We start from the raw sequence: 15,837 nt of genomic DNA on the forward strand, positions 1-15,837 counted from the left end.
CACCTGCCCGCAGTAAATAAACTCACTAACAATTTCCTAACTGCTAAAACCAATGGTCACTACTCTGTACTCCTATTACTTGACCTCCCTTGGTAGCCCTTGATACTGTCGACCACCCGCTCCTTCTTAATAAACTCCGTTCCCTTGGCTTCAAAGATTCTGCTCTATCTTGATTCTCCTCCTACCTATCACAGCGCTCCATCAATGTTAACTACAACTCTATCTCCTCCTTTCCATTGCCCCTTTCTGTGGGAGTTTTCCCCAAGGCTCTGTTCTTGGACCCCTTCTCTTCTCTAGCTACACCGCCTCCCTTGGTCACTCGATAACCGCCCATGGCTTCCAATACCATCTATATGCCAATGAAACCTAAATCTTTCTGTTGACTCCTCACCTCACTCCTTCAGTTTCCTCTCGCAATCCTAACCTACTTAGTGACATATCAGCATGGATAGTGCACCACTTCCTCAAACTAAATCTCTCTAAACCAAAATAAGTAATGCAACCATCAATCCCTCCCCTCATGCCAGGGTACTAGGTGTAATCCTAGACTCTGACCTGTCCTTTCAGCTCCAAATTCAATCGTTGTCAAAAGCTTGTAGACTTCACCTTTTTAACAACTGAAACCACCAAGCTACTCATTCACTCCCTTGTGTTCTCTCGCCAAGGCCGCTGATAAAACAGTACAACCAGTCCTCTTGTACTGGGCCCAGGCCCCACCAGCTAAACAGGGGGGCCCAGAGCAGCTTTGTTGTTCATTTCTGTCTAAATGAATATATGGTTTTTCATAGACTACACCCTCACTTCTACTTGCTTACCAGGGCTTAAATTACATTTCCCTGGGCCCCATAAGGTAAACCGAGGGGCCCAGGAGGTGGAAGCAGAGGAGGGATTGAGGGGGCCCTATCAGGAGGGCTGTATGGGGCCTTATGATTTCTAACAGCAGTCCTGTCTCTCGCATCGACTATTGCAACTCTCTTCTCATAGGCCTACCTCTCCAAAGGCTATTCCCATCTTTAGTCTATCATGAATGCTGCTGCCAGGCTTATCCACCTTACCAAATGCTCAGCGTCTGCCACCCCTCTCCGCCAATCCCTACACTGGCTTCCAATTTCCCAGCGAATTCAATTCAAAATACCAACTACATTGTACAAAGCCATTCACAACTCTGCCCTGAGCTACATCACCAATCTTTTCTCCAAATATCACCCAAACCTTCCTCTCCGCTCCTTTCAAGACCTCCTACTCTCAAGCTCCCTTGTATGTCGCTTAGTTTGGAGCTGCCACTTGCCCGCAGTAAATAAACTCACTAACATTTTACTAACTGCTAAAACCAATGGTCACTACTCTGTACTCCTATTACTTGACCTCCCTGCAGCCCTTGATACTGCCGACCACCCGCTCCTTCTTAATAAAATCCATTCCCTTGGCTTCCAAGATTCTACTCTATCTTGATTCTCCTCCTACCTATCACAGCACTCCCTCAGTGTTAACTACAACTCTATCTCCTCCTCTCCATTGCCCCTTTCTGTGGGAGTTTTCCCCAAGGCTCTGTTCTTGGATCCCTTCTCTTCTCTAGCTACACTGCCTCCTTTGGTCACTTAATAACCGCCCATGGCTTCCGATACCATCTATATGCAGATGACACCTAAATCTATCTGTCTACTCCTCACTTCACTCCTTCAGTTTCCTCTCGCAATCCTAACCTACTTAGTGACATATCAGCATGGATAGTGCACCACTTTCTCAAACTAAATCTCTCTAAACCAAAATAAGTAATGCAACAATCAATCCCTCCCCTCATACCAGGGTACTAGGTGTAATCCTAGACTCTCATCTGTCCTTTCAGCTCCAAATTCAATCGTTGTCAAAAGCTTGTAGACTTCACCTTTGTAACATCTCTAAAATTCGCCCCTTTTTAACAACTGAAAGCACCAAGCTACTCATTCACTCTCTTGTTATCTCTCGCCAAGGTCGCTGATAAAGCAGTACAAATAGTCCTCTTGAACTGGGCCCAGGCCCCATTAGCTAAACAGGGGGGCCCAGAGCAGCTTTGTTGTTCATTTCTGTCTAAATTAATAAATGGATTTTAATAGACTACACCCTCACTCCTACTTGCTTACCAGGGCTTAAATTACATTTCCCTGGGCCCCATAAGGTAAACCGAGAGGCCCAGGAGGTGGAAGCAGAGGAGGGATTTAGGGGGCCCTATCAGGAGGGCTGTATGGGGCCTTATGATTTCTAACAGCGGCCTGTCTCTCGCATCGACTATTGCAACTCCCTTCTCATAGGCCTACCTCTCCATAGGCTATTCCCCTCTTCAGTCTATTATGAATGCTGCTGCCAGGCTTATCCACCTTACCAACCACTCATCGTCTGCCACCCCTCTCCGCCATTCCCTACACTGGATCCCAATTTCCCAGCGAATTCAATTCAAAATACTAACTACAACATACAAAGCCATTCACAACTCTGCCCTGAGCTACATCACCAATCTTTTCTCCAAATATCACCCAAACTGTCCTCTCCGCTCCTCTCAAGACCTCCTACTCTCAAGCTCCCATGTCTCCTCCTCCCATGCTCATCTCCAGGATTTCTCCAGAGCCTCTCCCATCCTCTGGAATGCTCTACCTCAACCTGTCTGGCTATCTCCTTCTCTAGCTGCCTACAGGTGATCCCTGAAAACTCATCTCTTCACGGAAGCCTATCACTCCTCCAACTAATCTTCTATCAGTTCATTCCCAACAGTTAAAACCTCTTGTAACACCTGCCCTACCCTATTAGATTGTAAGCTGTTCTGAGCAGAGCCCTCTGAATCCTCTTGTATTTTATTGTATTGTAACTGTATTGTCTCCCTTTTATATTGTAAAGCGCTGTGTAAACTGTTGGGACTATATAAATCCAGTATAATAGTAATAATAATAATATAATGTGGGTGGACAGCAACTGGTATATCTTTTAAATGCCTATTTCTGCAAAATGGATGTATTCCTGAAACACAGGGAGATTTAAAAAGGCATTTAATAACAAAGACTAATTGCTTTGAATAATGTTAAATATATTTTTGCAGTATGCATGATATTTAACAGAAAAGGGCATTTGGTTATGTTTGTTATTTTTCCTATTTTTCCTAACCAGCACCCTCTTCTGATTCTGATCCCCCTTCCCTAGTTTAGTTCTTACACTAAAGATTATTCTCCAGGGTACCCCCGTGCAATATATTTTTCTGACATCTCCTGCAGCCTTTCGTCTCTGCATGTTTCCTCAATGACAATACATTGCAACAGCATGAGCTGACTTGTGGCAATATAATGAAATGTGTGTGACAAATAAAAGCTATTGTATACCAGCAATTGACTTCTGTCTGTGGGTTAAGTGTATACTATGGTGTGTAGAACATCTGACTGCTTGTAAACCCTGATGTCCAAAAATAAAAATATTGTCCAGATCAAAATTAAGGTTAAATTAGATGAATTAAAATTATTCAATTCTTAATGAAAGGCCAACAGAGAACAAAAATGCAAAGACATCATCAAAGCATCACGAAACACAACAGTGCCTGGTGAATGCCTCACTGAAATATACAATCCTGGTCTCAAAATCGTTCATAAAATCCCCTGTGAATGAGGAACAACATCCCTGCATTTTAAGTAAAAACTGTCCTGTGAAGTAAAGTAATTTTTTTAAACAAAACGAACGAACGATTTTCATTTAATGTGTACCGTTTTCAATTGATTTTCGTACAAAGAAATCTGAAAAAAAAAAACTGTGCATGATCAGAAACAATAAACAACAAAAAAAAGCCTTTGTCGCATGAATTTTCGCTCATCGGTTTAACCGCTTGCCGACCGCCGCACGACGATTTACGTTGGCAGTCAGCCCCTCACAGGCAAAGCGACGTAGGGCTACGTCGCTAGCCTGTGAGGGTCTAGGGAGCGAGCGCGCTCCCGTGCAGTCACGGACCCCCCCACGCGTGTGCCCAGCTGACCCCATGTCCGCCGGGCACTCGCGATCTTCCGTTACACCGGAAGAAAGCAGGCGGCTAATGTAAACAAAGCTGCCTGTCATTCTTCCCTATGTAAGAATAGAGATCAAACGGTTCTGCTATGTAGGACCGTTGATCTCTGTTCTTACACTAGCAGCCACAGCCAATCACAGTTAGAAACACGCCCCTAGGGACACACTTAACCCCTCCCTCTCCAATAAAGTTAACTCCTTCACTGCCAGTGTCATTTTTACAGTAACAGTGCATATGTATAGCACTGATTACTGCAGTAATGTCACTGGTAACCCCAAAAGTGTCAAAAATGTCAGTCAAGGGTCCGATCTGTCCGCCGCAATGTCACAGTCCCGCAAAAAAAAACGCAGATCGCCACCATTATTCGTTAAAAAAAAAACAACAAAAATGACAAAAATCTTTCCCTTAGTTAGTAAACACAATAACTTTTGCACAAACCAATCAAAATACGCTTTTTGCGATTTTTTTTTACCAAACATAGGTAGCAGAAAACAAATTGGCCTAAAATGTTAAAAAATTTAGATTTTTACATTTTTTTGGGGGGGAATTTCATATAAAAAAATGTGAATAATATTGTTATTTTTGCAAAATTGACGCTCTTTTTCTGTTTATAGCACATGATCAAAAAATCGCACAGGTGATCAAATACCACCAAAAGAAAGCTCTGTTTGTGGGAAAAAAAAGGAAATTGTCCGTTAAAGTCACGCAGTGCCGAATTGCAAAATTGGCCCTGGTCAGGAAGGGGGTAAAATCTTCCGGGGCTTAAGTGGTTAAATTTGCTGTGAAACAATGAGGAAAATCAGACAATCGTTCGCCCAATATTTCTCATAGTGTGTACCCCACTTTAGGGTCTGCTATGGAATTTTAGGGGGACTCCATGCATTTTTTTTATTGCAAATTTGCAAGGTTATACCAGACTCAAAGGGTCTGGTATATATTTTGAGGAGGACTCTGTGCAACTTTTTTTCAGTCTTGGTGTAGGATGTGCTACAGCAAAAATTACATATACAAATAAAAAAAAAAGATACAGGGGGAGATTTACTACAAATACTGAACAAGTGTGCATGGTAGCCAATCAGCTTTTAACTTCAGATTGTTTAGTTAAGCCTTTGACAATAAAATGTGGAAGCTGATTGGTTTCTATGCTGAGCCGCACCAGATTTTGCACTCTCCAGTTTTAGTAAATAACCCCCACAGTTTAAATTGTCTGAAATTTACATTTAGGCCTTATGTACACGGGACAATTAGGGCCCTTTCAGCTTTTACTTTGTTTTTGCCTTACCAAATGAGAAAGAAAAATTCATGACACCAGTTGCAGGTTAGTTGTATTTTTAAAAGTCTGCATGCTGCATGTTTGGTCCATGTTTGGTGCAGTAAAAAAAAATAAAAAATGCACCAAAAACACAGCTCCTCATTCAAATGAATGGAAAAAACATCAAATGCGACAAAAATATATCAAAAGTACACCCACAGTTGTGATTTCGGTGTGTTTTTTTGAGTGACATGTCTTTTTTCCCACAGGTGCAAAACACCAGAAATGCGAAAAAAATGCAAAAAAGTGGCAAAAACACATTTGTATTTTCACTGCATTTTTACATAGAAGCAGTGTGAAAGCAGCCTTACATCCGTTCCCTGTGCATGGTGACGCACAGGTGTTGCATGCATTCCTGTGCCAGCAGCCCTAATTCATGTCCATTGGGACACAGCAGCTGCGGGGACAGAGCTGCTGTGTCCCAATATGAAATCCATGTGTATGCTGGTGCATGTCATAGTGTGTGTGAGGCCGTGCACCCCCACAGAGATGTGCCCCTTTACAGGCTGGATTAGGACACCCTCTAGGCATGTTATTTAAAGGAAGTAGACATTTTAATGTTTCTCTGTAAGCTTTAAAGAAAAAAAAATCACTGCTCCTAGCCAAATTAATTTTTAAAAACATTTTTTTTGCTTTGGCTCATGTTCCCTAGGGCAATGCATACCCCCCTTGCCATTTTTGCCACCCCCTTGCCTATTTGACCAATAGGGTATTTTCAATTTGACAGATTCATCCCCCATTGATTTAAGTGGAATTGAGGTTCAGCATCTGAAAGTCTTTGAAGTTTGCCAAAACCTGCCCTAACCAAACCCATGGCAGTTCTGCTTATCAATATTTATTTTCCTTCTAGGTTATTGGGCATTCTTTGTAAAGTGAAACTGAACCATGTTCGCTAAGCTCTGGGGAAGATTTTCTTGCAAAGTGCAATTTGTTCAGTACATGATCTCTCTTATTATGTGACTTGTTATGATACTTCATCCATTAATGATTTCACCATTGTATGTGATGGAGGTAGCACGGTGCAATTTTTACTAATCTCTTACAATCGAACACAGTCTAAAATCTACGTCAATTTAAGTGTGTGTATGTTTGTGTGGGTGTGTGTGTATAAAATAGCATCAAGTCTATTAACCACTTGCCGACCGCTTACTATATATATATATATATATATATATATATATATATATATATATATATATATACGGCGGCAGGGTGGCTCGTACAGGCAAAGCAACATATGGATAGGTTGAAAAACAATAGATCCCTCTCCTATACGTATGGATAGGTTGTTTGCTTGGTGGCAGCTAGGGGGCGAGTGGTCATTTCAGAAGCCATGCCCCCCCACAGTTAGAATCACTCCCCTAGGCTCACATTTAACCCCTTGATCACCCACAGGGTTAACCCCTTCCCTGCCAGTGCCATTATGACAGTAACAGTGCATATTTTTACCACTGATTACTGTAGTAATGTCACTGGTTGCCCTAAAAGTGTCAAAAATGTCAGTTAGGGGTTTGATCTGTCCGCCATAATGTCGCAGTCCCGCAAAAAATCGCAGATCGCCGCCATTACTAGTAAAAAAAAAAAACCAATAAAAATGACATAAATCTTTCCGTGGTTAGTAGACGCGATAACTTTTGTGCAAACCAATCAAAATACACTTATTGCGATTTTTTTTTATCCAAAAATATGTAGCAGAAAACAAATTGGCCTAAAATGTTAAAAAATTTTGATTTTTAATTTTTTTTTTTTGAAAATGTCATATGGGAGAATGTAAAAAATAAATATATATATATTTTTTTTCAAAATTATCGCTCTTTTTTTGTTTATAGCGCAACAAATACAAATCGCAGAGGTGATCAAATACCACCAAAAGAAAGCTCTATTTGTGGGAAAAAAAGGACGTCAATTTATTTGGGTACAGCGTCGCACGACCGCGCAATTGTCAGTTACAGTAACTCAGTGCTGAATCGCAAAATAAGGCAAATCCTTCCGATCTTAAAGTGGTTAAATGTTGTTTATATTATAGAAAAAAATAAATTATCACAAAATAAGGTAGCTATACCAATGACATTATAGAAGTTATAGATCAATAAATTCTACAGGCTGAGAAGGTAATCAGCAAGACACTGATTACTGCAACTCAGGATATGAAACACTGAGGGACAGTATAAGAATTATGTTAAGAGATTTCCCATGAATCCCACAATCTCTTGGGGCTAATTTGGATATGGTTTGTTATACTCAGAAAATGAGATGACACTTTCTATAACAGCAAATTTCCAGAAACTAGGACACTGAAATCTCAGTGAAGCATTCCATGATAGGAAAGTTAGTAGCACTAGACTGAACTTAATATTTAGAGCTGTAACAGAGACCCAAATTCTTGGGAAGCTTAATAACCAGATTACGTTTATCGACCATGTAGGTTAAGAATAGTGATGAGCCAAATATACCTGGGTTGAATGCAGGGCAGGTTTGGCTAACATTGCTAAAGTTTGGATGCCAATTCCAAACCTCATTGAAGTCAATGGGAGCCAAATGTTAAATAACAGTAATGACCATTTTCTAGGCTAATAGGCCTGTATAAGGAAATAGGCTAATAGGGAACTATCAAAGAAATGGCATGGGGGCTTGGCACTGCTCTGAGGAATATCTACCAAAACAAAAAAAATTCTGTAAAAATTCTAATTGGCGTAAGGTAGAGATTTTAGTAAATCTTAAACTGAAACATTAAATTAATTTTTAAAGGACAAAAAAAAAGAGTCCCCCAAAATCTACATCAGACCTTTTGGGTCTGTTACAAATTTTAAGAATCCCACTCAAAAAAAGTGCAAGGTCCACTAAAAAAAATTACCACAGGCCCTTATCCAAGTATGCAGTCTGGCAAAACAGGTAAGGGGTGGGCAGGGGAGGGCATGCGTCCCCCTGCTGAACCATATCGGGCCACATGCCCTCAAAATTGGGGAAAGCACTGTCATGGTCCAGCCTGCATTGTTTGTGAAATTCTTACCTCCTTGCTGCAGGGTTCTGCTAGATCTGTGACTCCATTTCACATGTGGTGTTTGGCTTCTCTGTTCACCACTGGGCGACATCTGCTCCACTGTGGGTTTATATCCTTTTCCCTTCTATTACTTCCTGGGTCACCTCCCTGTTTGCTTCTCTTTATATACACATGCTCAATGCAGTACTCATTGCCTGAGCAACTTCACAGTTCTCTGAGCTCCTGGTTGTTACTACCTGTATATCTTGTACTTGACTACTGATCCAACCGTCCTCTATTGTTGTGCTTGTCTGCTGCCTGCCCTAGCCTTGGCTTGTTTCCTGGTTTTCCCTTCAGTCTTCTGTTGTACTCTGCACTTACTAAGTGGTGTCCACATTCCCAGCTGGGCATACCTGGAGGTCTGCGACCTGGTTCCAGCTTGCTGCAAGGCCATCCCACCATCAGGGGCCCTGGTGAAGAAGCAAGCCTGGGGCTTAGACTCCACGCCCTGGAGAACCCCAAGTTGGTGAACTACAAGTGCTCACTATTACAGACTCTTGACAGTTTGCTCAGACCATGAGCTCTGTGGAGACGCAGCATCCTCTTCTGGATCAACTTCAGTGTTTGGCGCCGAGAGTTGACATCCAGCAGGCTTATCAATAAGGGATTATGCAGTGTCTGCAGGAACTTTCCTCCCGTTTAGATCAGCTGCAGGTTGTGCCCACTTCCTCAGAGGCGGGTTTACACTGAAGTTTATACCACTGCTCCAAAACAGACCACGTATAATATTCCCACCACACATGTTCCTCTAAATGGAAAGGAGTAACCAGGGGCTGTAGCAACTACCAGCTGGATGTAATGTGCTCACTTTGGATGTTATCTTTAAGATCCATAATGTGCTGGCGAGAATTGCTTCTCTGATCTAAAAAATACACACAGGTCTAGAAAGCACCCAATGGACAGCTTATAGTAGAGATATGACTTACCAAGTTATCTGTATCAGAGGTAGACACTAGAGACTGGGTACACCTTAGAGGTTGTAGCACTGCTCTAAAACTAGAGAGCACTCTGTGGCTAACTGATATGGGATCCGCAAGTCTGGAAAGCACAATTAATACAGAACCCACAGGTCACGTTACAATATATCTTTGCCCTGTCCATAGGCATTCTTGTACAGTGTGTCTTCCGAGACCAGGTCCCATCAGAAATTGTGCTAACTTTTCTTGACCTGAAGAGTGTCCTACGTCTAACTGACATGGGATCCAAGGTCCAGAAAGCACTACGCACCTGAAAATCACATTACAGGCAGGCCCTGCAATCTTTGGTCCAGTGGGGCTCATGTATAGCTTCCAAGTCTTTTTGTTACTTAATATTGCTGACAGTTAATACCGAACAGATTTTAGAAACATCATACATTAGAAAACAGCAATATTTGTTTCATTATACATCTAAATTCCTTAAAGGTTTATTACTAAAATATTCATGTGCTTTAGAACAAGCTATAAAATCAAACAAACTATATGTTAGAGCAACTTTTGTTAAAGCTAATTAACAGCACTAATTTAAATTGTAAATAAGTTGTTCTTTTACACTAGTGCTTTATTTCCTAAATTGTTGGGAGCTCTCATCATTTAATTTGTACTTCACAATTCCCTGTAAATGGAACATTTAATAAACAAAAAGAATGTGTTCCCATAAATATAACATACAAGGCAGCAAAGTGGCTTAGTGATTAGTACTTATGCCTTACAGTACATGGGTCCTTGGTTGTGAGGGGAAAACTAGCAGAATTTTTTGTAGCAATGAACCATGTAACAACGCATTTCCTAATGTGTTTCATCCTTTTTCCTGGAGTGACTTAAAGGGGAGAAGTTTACTATATGATGTGCTTGATTGCTATATATGGGGGATCCAATGTTCATGTCATCAAGGATTTTACGATAATACATCCCTAGACAGAGTTGTGCTACATCGTCCTTATGTATTTGTCATGACAAAAACAAGAGAGCTGTCAATGTTGACCTACTTTATGTCTCAGCTGATCCACTATCTTCAATAATTTTTGCATGACTGACCTGTTTTCTGATATATGCACACGTATTGGGACCTGCAGTTCCACAAGGCTGGTAAATCTCTCCATGTTGGTCTTTATAATTGGAATCAACATTAGTGTTGAGCGAACACGGACTGTATTATTCGTGTTCGTACCGAATAATTGGATTTTTTGTACCCGAACACGGACACGGACACTTTACTGTATGTTCGGGTAAAAATCCGTGTTCGGTCGTTTTATTTCCGGGTTTTGCATGCTTTGGCGCTCTTTTCATGGCGGGCTTTCAACAGCCAATCAACAATCGTTTAACTGGTGTGCCTTAAGCCATCCCAGCCATGCCTGCAAATGTCTCAGTAGCTGTGATTGGCCGTCTGAAGCATGTGACCAAGTCTTTATAAGTTCGAGGCAGCCGCAGCGGCGTCATTATGCTGCTTAGATTCAGGGACAGAGCACACATCAACGTGCTGGCTGCTGATTAGGGAAAGATAGGTAGGAAAAAACCATTTGTGTCCGGATAGAATTGAGGGACAGGTCGGAGTGTTTAGGCAGGGCGAGTTGTAGGCATTTTAGGGATAGAGTCTGCTGAATTATATAGGGTCAGTGTCTTCTACAAACTACAATCGATATTGCTGTGTGGGGGGTGGGGTCTGCACTCAATCCTGATCTACGATCTCTTCTCAATCCTGTTAGGGACAGAGTCTGCTGAATTTTAGGGAAACTGTGTTCTACAAACTACAATCGATATTGCTGTGTGGTGTGGGATTGGAGATAGGCAGGTGTCAGTGATCCACATCCATTTTTCTGTGTGTGAGCTGCAGTGAACACAATCTTTTTGGGCTGCAGTGAACACAATCTTTTTGGGCTGCAGTGAACACAATCTTTTTGGGCTGCAGTGAACACAATCTTTTTGGGCTGCAGTGAACACAATCTTTTTGGGCTGCAGTGAACACAATCTTTTTGGGGTGCAGTGAACAAAATCTTTTTGGGGTGCAGTGAACACAATCCTTTTTGGTGTGCAGTGAACACAATCTTTGTGGGGTGCAGTGAACAAAATCCTTTGTGGGGTGCAGTGAACACAATCTTTTTGGGGTGCAGTGAACAAAATCCTTTTTGGGGTGCAGTGAACAACATCCTTTTTGGGGTGCAGTGAACAACATCCTTTTTGGGGTGCAGTGAACACAATCTTTTTGGGGTGCAGTGAACAAAATCCTTTGTGGGGTGCAGTGAACACAATCTTTTTGGGGTGCAGTGAACACAATCTTTTTGGGGTGGAGTGAACAACATCCTTTTTGGGGTGCAGTGAACAAAATCCTTTTTGGGGTGCAGTGAACAAAATCATTTTTGGGGTGCAGTGAACACAATCTTTTTGGGGTGCAGTGAACACAATCTTTGTGGGGTGCAGTGAACACAATCTTTTTGGGGTGGAGTGAACAACATCCTTTTTGGGGTGCAGTGAACAACATCCTTTTTGGGGTGCAGTGAACACAATCTTTTTGGGGTGCAGTGAACACAATCTTTGTGGGGTACAGTGAACACAATCTTTGTGGGGTGCAGTGAACACAATCTTTGGGGGGTACAGTGAACACAATCTTTGTGAGGTGCAGTGAACACAATCTTTGTGGGGTGCAGTGAACACAATCATTGTGGGGTGCAGTGAACTCAATCTTTGTGGGGTACAGTGAACACAATCTCATACTGAAGGTTTGAGGGTGCTGCCTGTTCCATACTCCCCCTACTCCTCATCTAGCCTTTTAGGGGTACAAACAATAGTAATTGGGGCCTAGTGTGGTTGTGTACGTGTGATATACATACACTTTTTTGGGATCATATTTTCTATTCCGCTATTTAATCAAAAACCTTTGGGGATCAGTTAAATTGGGGGATAGTCTGTGTTGGTACGTGTGAGAGAGATCCACCTTTCCAAGTTGTTGGGGTTCATCTCATACTTCTGAAGGTTTGAGGGTGCTGCCTGTTCCATACTCCCCCTACTCCTAGCCTTTTAGGGGTACAAACAATAGTAATTGGGGCCTAGTGTGGTTGTGTACGTGTGATATACATACACTTTTTTGGGATCATATTTTCTATTCCGCTATTTAATCAAAAACCTTTGGGGATCAGTTAAATTGGGGGATAGTCTGTGTTGGTACGTGTGAGAGAGATCCACCTTTCCAAGTTGTTGGGGTTCATCTCATACTTCTGAAGGTTTGAGGGTGCTGCCTGTTCCATACTCCCCCTACTCCTAGCCTTTTAGGGGTACAAACAATAGTAATTGGGGCCTAGTGTGGTTGTGTACGTGTGATATACATACACTTTTTTGGGATCATATTTTCTATTCCGCTATTTAATCAAAAACCTTTGGGGATCAGTTAAATTGGGGGATAGTCTGTGTTGGTACGTGTGAGAGAGATCCACCTTTCCAAGTTGTTGGGGTTCATCTCATACTTCTGAAGGTTTGAGGGTGCTGCCTGTTCCATACTCCCCCTACTCCTAGCCTTTTAGGGGTACAAACAATAGTAATTGGGGCCTAGTGTGGTTGTGTACGTGTGATATACATACACTTTTTTGGGATCATATTTTCTATTCCGCTATTTAATCAAAAACCTTTGGGGATCAGTTAAATTGGGGGATAGTCTGTGTTGGTACGTGTGAGAGAGATCCACCTTTCCAAGTTGTTGGGGTTCATCTCATACTTCTGAAGGTTTGAGGGTGCTGCCTGTTCCATACTCCCCCTACTCCTAGCCTTTTAGGGGTACAAACAATAGTAATTGGGGCCTAGTGTGGTTGTGTACGTGTGATATACATACACTTTTTTGGGATCATATTTTCTATTCCGCTATTTAATCAAAAACCTTTGGGGATCAGTTAAATTGGGGGATAGTCTGTGTTGGTACGTGTGAGAGAGATCCACCTTTCCAAGTTGTTGAGGTTCATCTCATACTTCTGAAGGTTTGAGGGTGCTGCCTGTTCCATACTCCCCCTACTCCTAGCCTTTTAGGGGTACAAACAATAGTAATTGGGGCCTAGTGTGGTTGTGTACGTGTGATATACATACACTTTTTTGGGATCATATTTTCTATTCCGCTATTTAATCAAAAACCTTTGGGGATCAGTTAAATTGGGGGATAGTCTGTGTTGGTACGTGTGAGAGAGATCCACCTTTCCAAGTTGTTGGGGTTCATCTCATACTTCTGAAGGTTTGAGGGTGCTGCCTGTTCCATACTCCCCCTACTCCTAGCCTTTTAGGGGTACAAACAATAGTAATTGGGGCCTAGTGTGGTTGTGTACGTGTGATATACATACACTTTTTTGGGATCATATTTTCTATTCCGCTATTTAATCAAAAACCTTTGGGGATCAGTTAAATTGGGGGATAGTCTGTGTTGGTACGTGTGAGAGAGATCCACCTTTCCAAGTTGTTGGGGTTCATCTCATACTTCTGAAGGTTTGAGGGTGCTGCCTGTTCCATACCCCCCCTACTCCTCATCTAGCCTTTTAGGGGTACAAACAATAGTAATTGGGGCCTAGTGTGGTTGTGTACGTGCGAGATACATACACTTTTTTTGATCATATTTCCTATTCCGCTATTCAATAAAAACCTTTGAGGATCAATTGAATTGCGGGATAGTCTGTGTCGGTACGTGTGAGAGAGATCCACCTTTCCAAGTTGTTGGGGTTCATCTCATACTTCTGAAGGTTTGAGGGTGCTGCCTGTTCCATACCCCCCCTACTCCTCATCTAGCCTTTTAGGGGTACAAACAATAGTAATTGGGGCCTAGTGTGGTTGTGTACGTGCGAGATACATACACTTTTTTTGATCATATTTCCTATTCCGCTATTCAATAAAAACCTTTGAGGATCAATTGAATTGCGGGATAGTCTGTGTCGGTACGTGTGAGAGAGATCCACCTTTCCAAGTTGTTGGGGTTCATCTCATACTTCTGAAGGTTTGAGGGTGCTGCCTGTTCCATACCCCCCCTACTCCTCATCTAGCCTTTTAGGGGTACAAACAATAGTAATTGGGGCCTAGTGTGGTTGTGTACGTGCGAGATACATACACTTTTTTTGATCATATTTCCTATTCCGCTATTCAATAAAAACCTTTGAGGATCAATTGAATTGCGGGATAGTCTGTGTCGGTACGTGTGAGAGAGATCCACCTTTCCAAGTTGTTGGGGTTCATCTCATACTTCTGAAGGTTTGAGGGTGCTGCCTGTTCCATACCCCCCCTACTCCTCATCTAGCCTTTTAGGGGTACAAACAATAGTAATTGGGGCCTAGTGTGGTTGTGTACGTGCGAGATACATACACTTTTTTTGATCATATTTCCTATTCCGCTATTCAATAAAAACCTTTGAGGATCAATTGAATTGCGGGATAGTCTGTGTCGGTACGTGTGAGAGAGATCCACCTTTCCAAGTTGTTGGGGTTCATCTCATACTTCTGAAGGTTTGAGGGTGCTGCCTGTTCCATACCCCCCCTACTCCTCATCTAGCCTTTTAGGGGTACAAACAATAGTAATTGGGGCCTAGTGTGGTTGTGTACGTGCGAGATACATACACTTTTTTTGATCATATTTCCTATTCCGCTATTCAATAAAAACCTTTGAGGATCAATTGAATTGCGGGATAGTCTGTGTCGGTACGTGTGAGAGAGATCCACCTTTCCAAGTTGTTGGGGTTCATCTCATACTTCTGAAGGTTTGAGGGTGCTGCCTGTTCCATACTCCCCCTACTCCTCATCTAGCCTTTTAGGGGTACAAACAATAGTAATTGGGGCCTAGTGTGGTTGTGTACGTGTGATATACATACACTTTTTTTGGATCATATTTTCTATTCCGCTATTCAATAAAAACCTTTCTAGGGCAAGATCTTAAATTACAGAAATATGAGGAGACCGTCAAATAAGGGCCGTGGCCTGGGTCGTGGTGCTGCTGGTAGAGCTCCTGTTGCAAGGAGAGGACATGGTCGATCTGTGCCAGCTACACGCACAAGTGAAACACCTTCCTCAAGTGTGAGTAGGCGACAGAACCTGCATCAGTATTTGGTAGGGCATCAAACGCCCCTAGAAGTGATGAGGCCAGAACAAGTTGAGGCGATAGTAGATTGGTTTGCTGCTGACAGTGCCTCCAGTTCCTTCACATTGTCTCCCACCCAGTCTACTGCAGAAAGGTCAGAGTTGGCACCTGCAGCCAATGTCCAACCGTCTTTCACCTCACCCCCTTGCAAATCAGGCCAGCAGTCTGAGCCCCAAGCCATACAGCAGTCTCTTATTCTTTTTGAGGACTCTGTCAGCAGGGTTTCCCAGGGCCATCCACCTAGCCCTGCCCCAGAAGTGGAAGAGATTGAGTGCAGCGATGCCCAACCACTTATTTCTCAAGATGAGTACATGCAAGGATCATCGCAGCACGTCTCCGATGATGACGAAACGCAGGTGCCAACTGCTGCGGCGTTCAGCATTGTGGAGACCGACAAGGAGGG

Source organism: Pelophylax lessonae (genome assembly GCF_965119305.1).
Source record: "Pelophylax lessonae genome assembly, chromosome: 3".
NCBI lineage: Eukaryota > Metazoa > Chordata > Amphibia > Anura > Ranidae > Pelophylax > Pelophylax lessonae.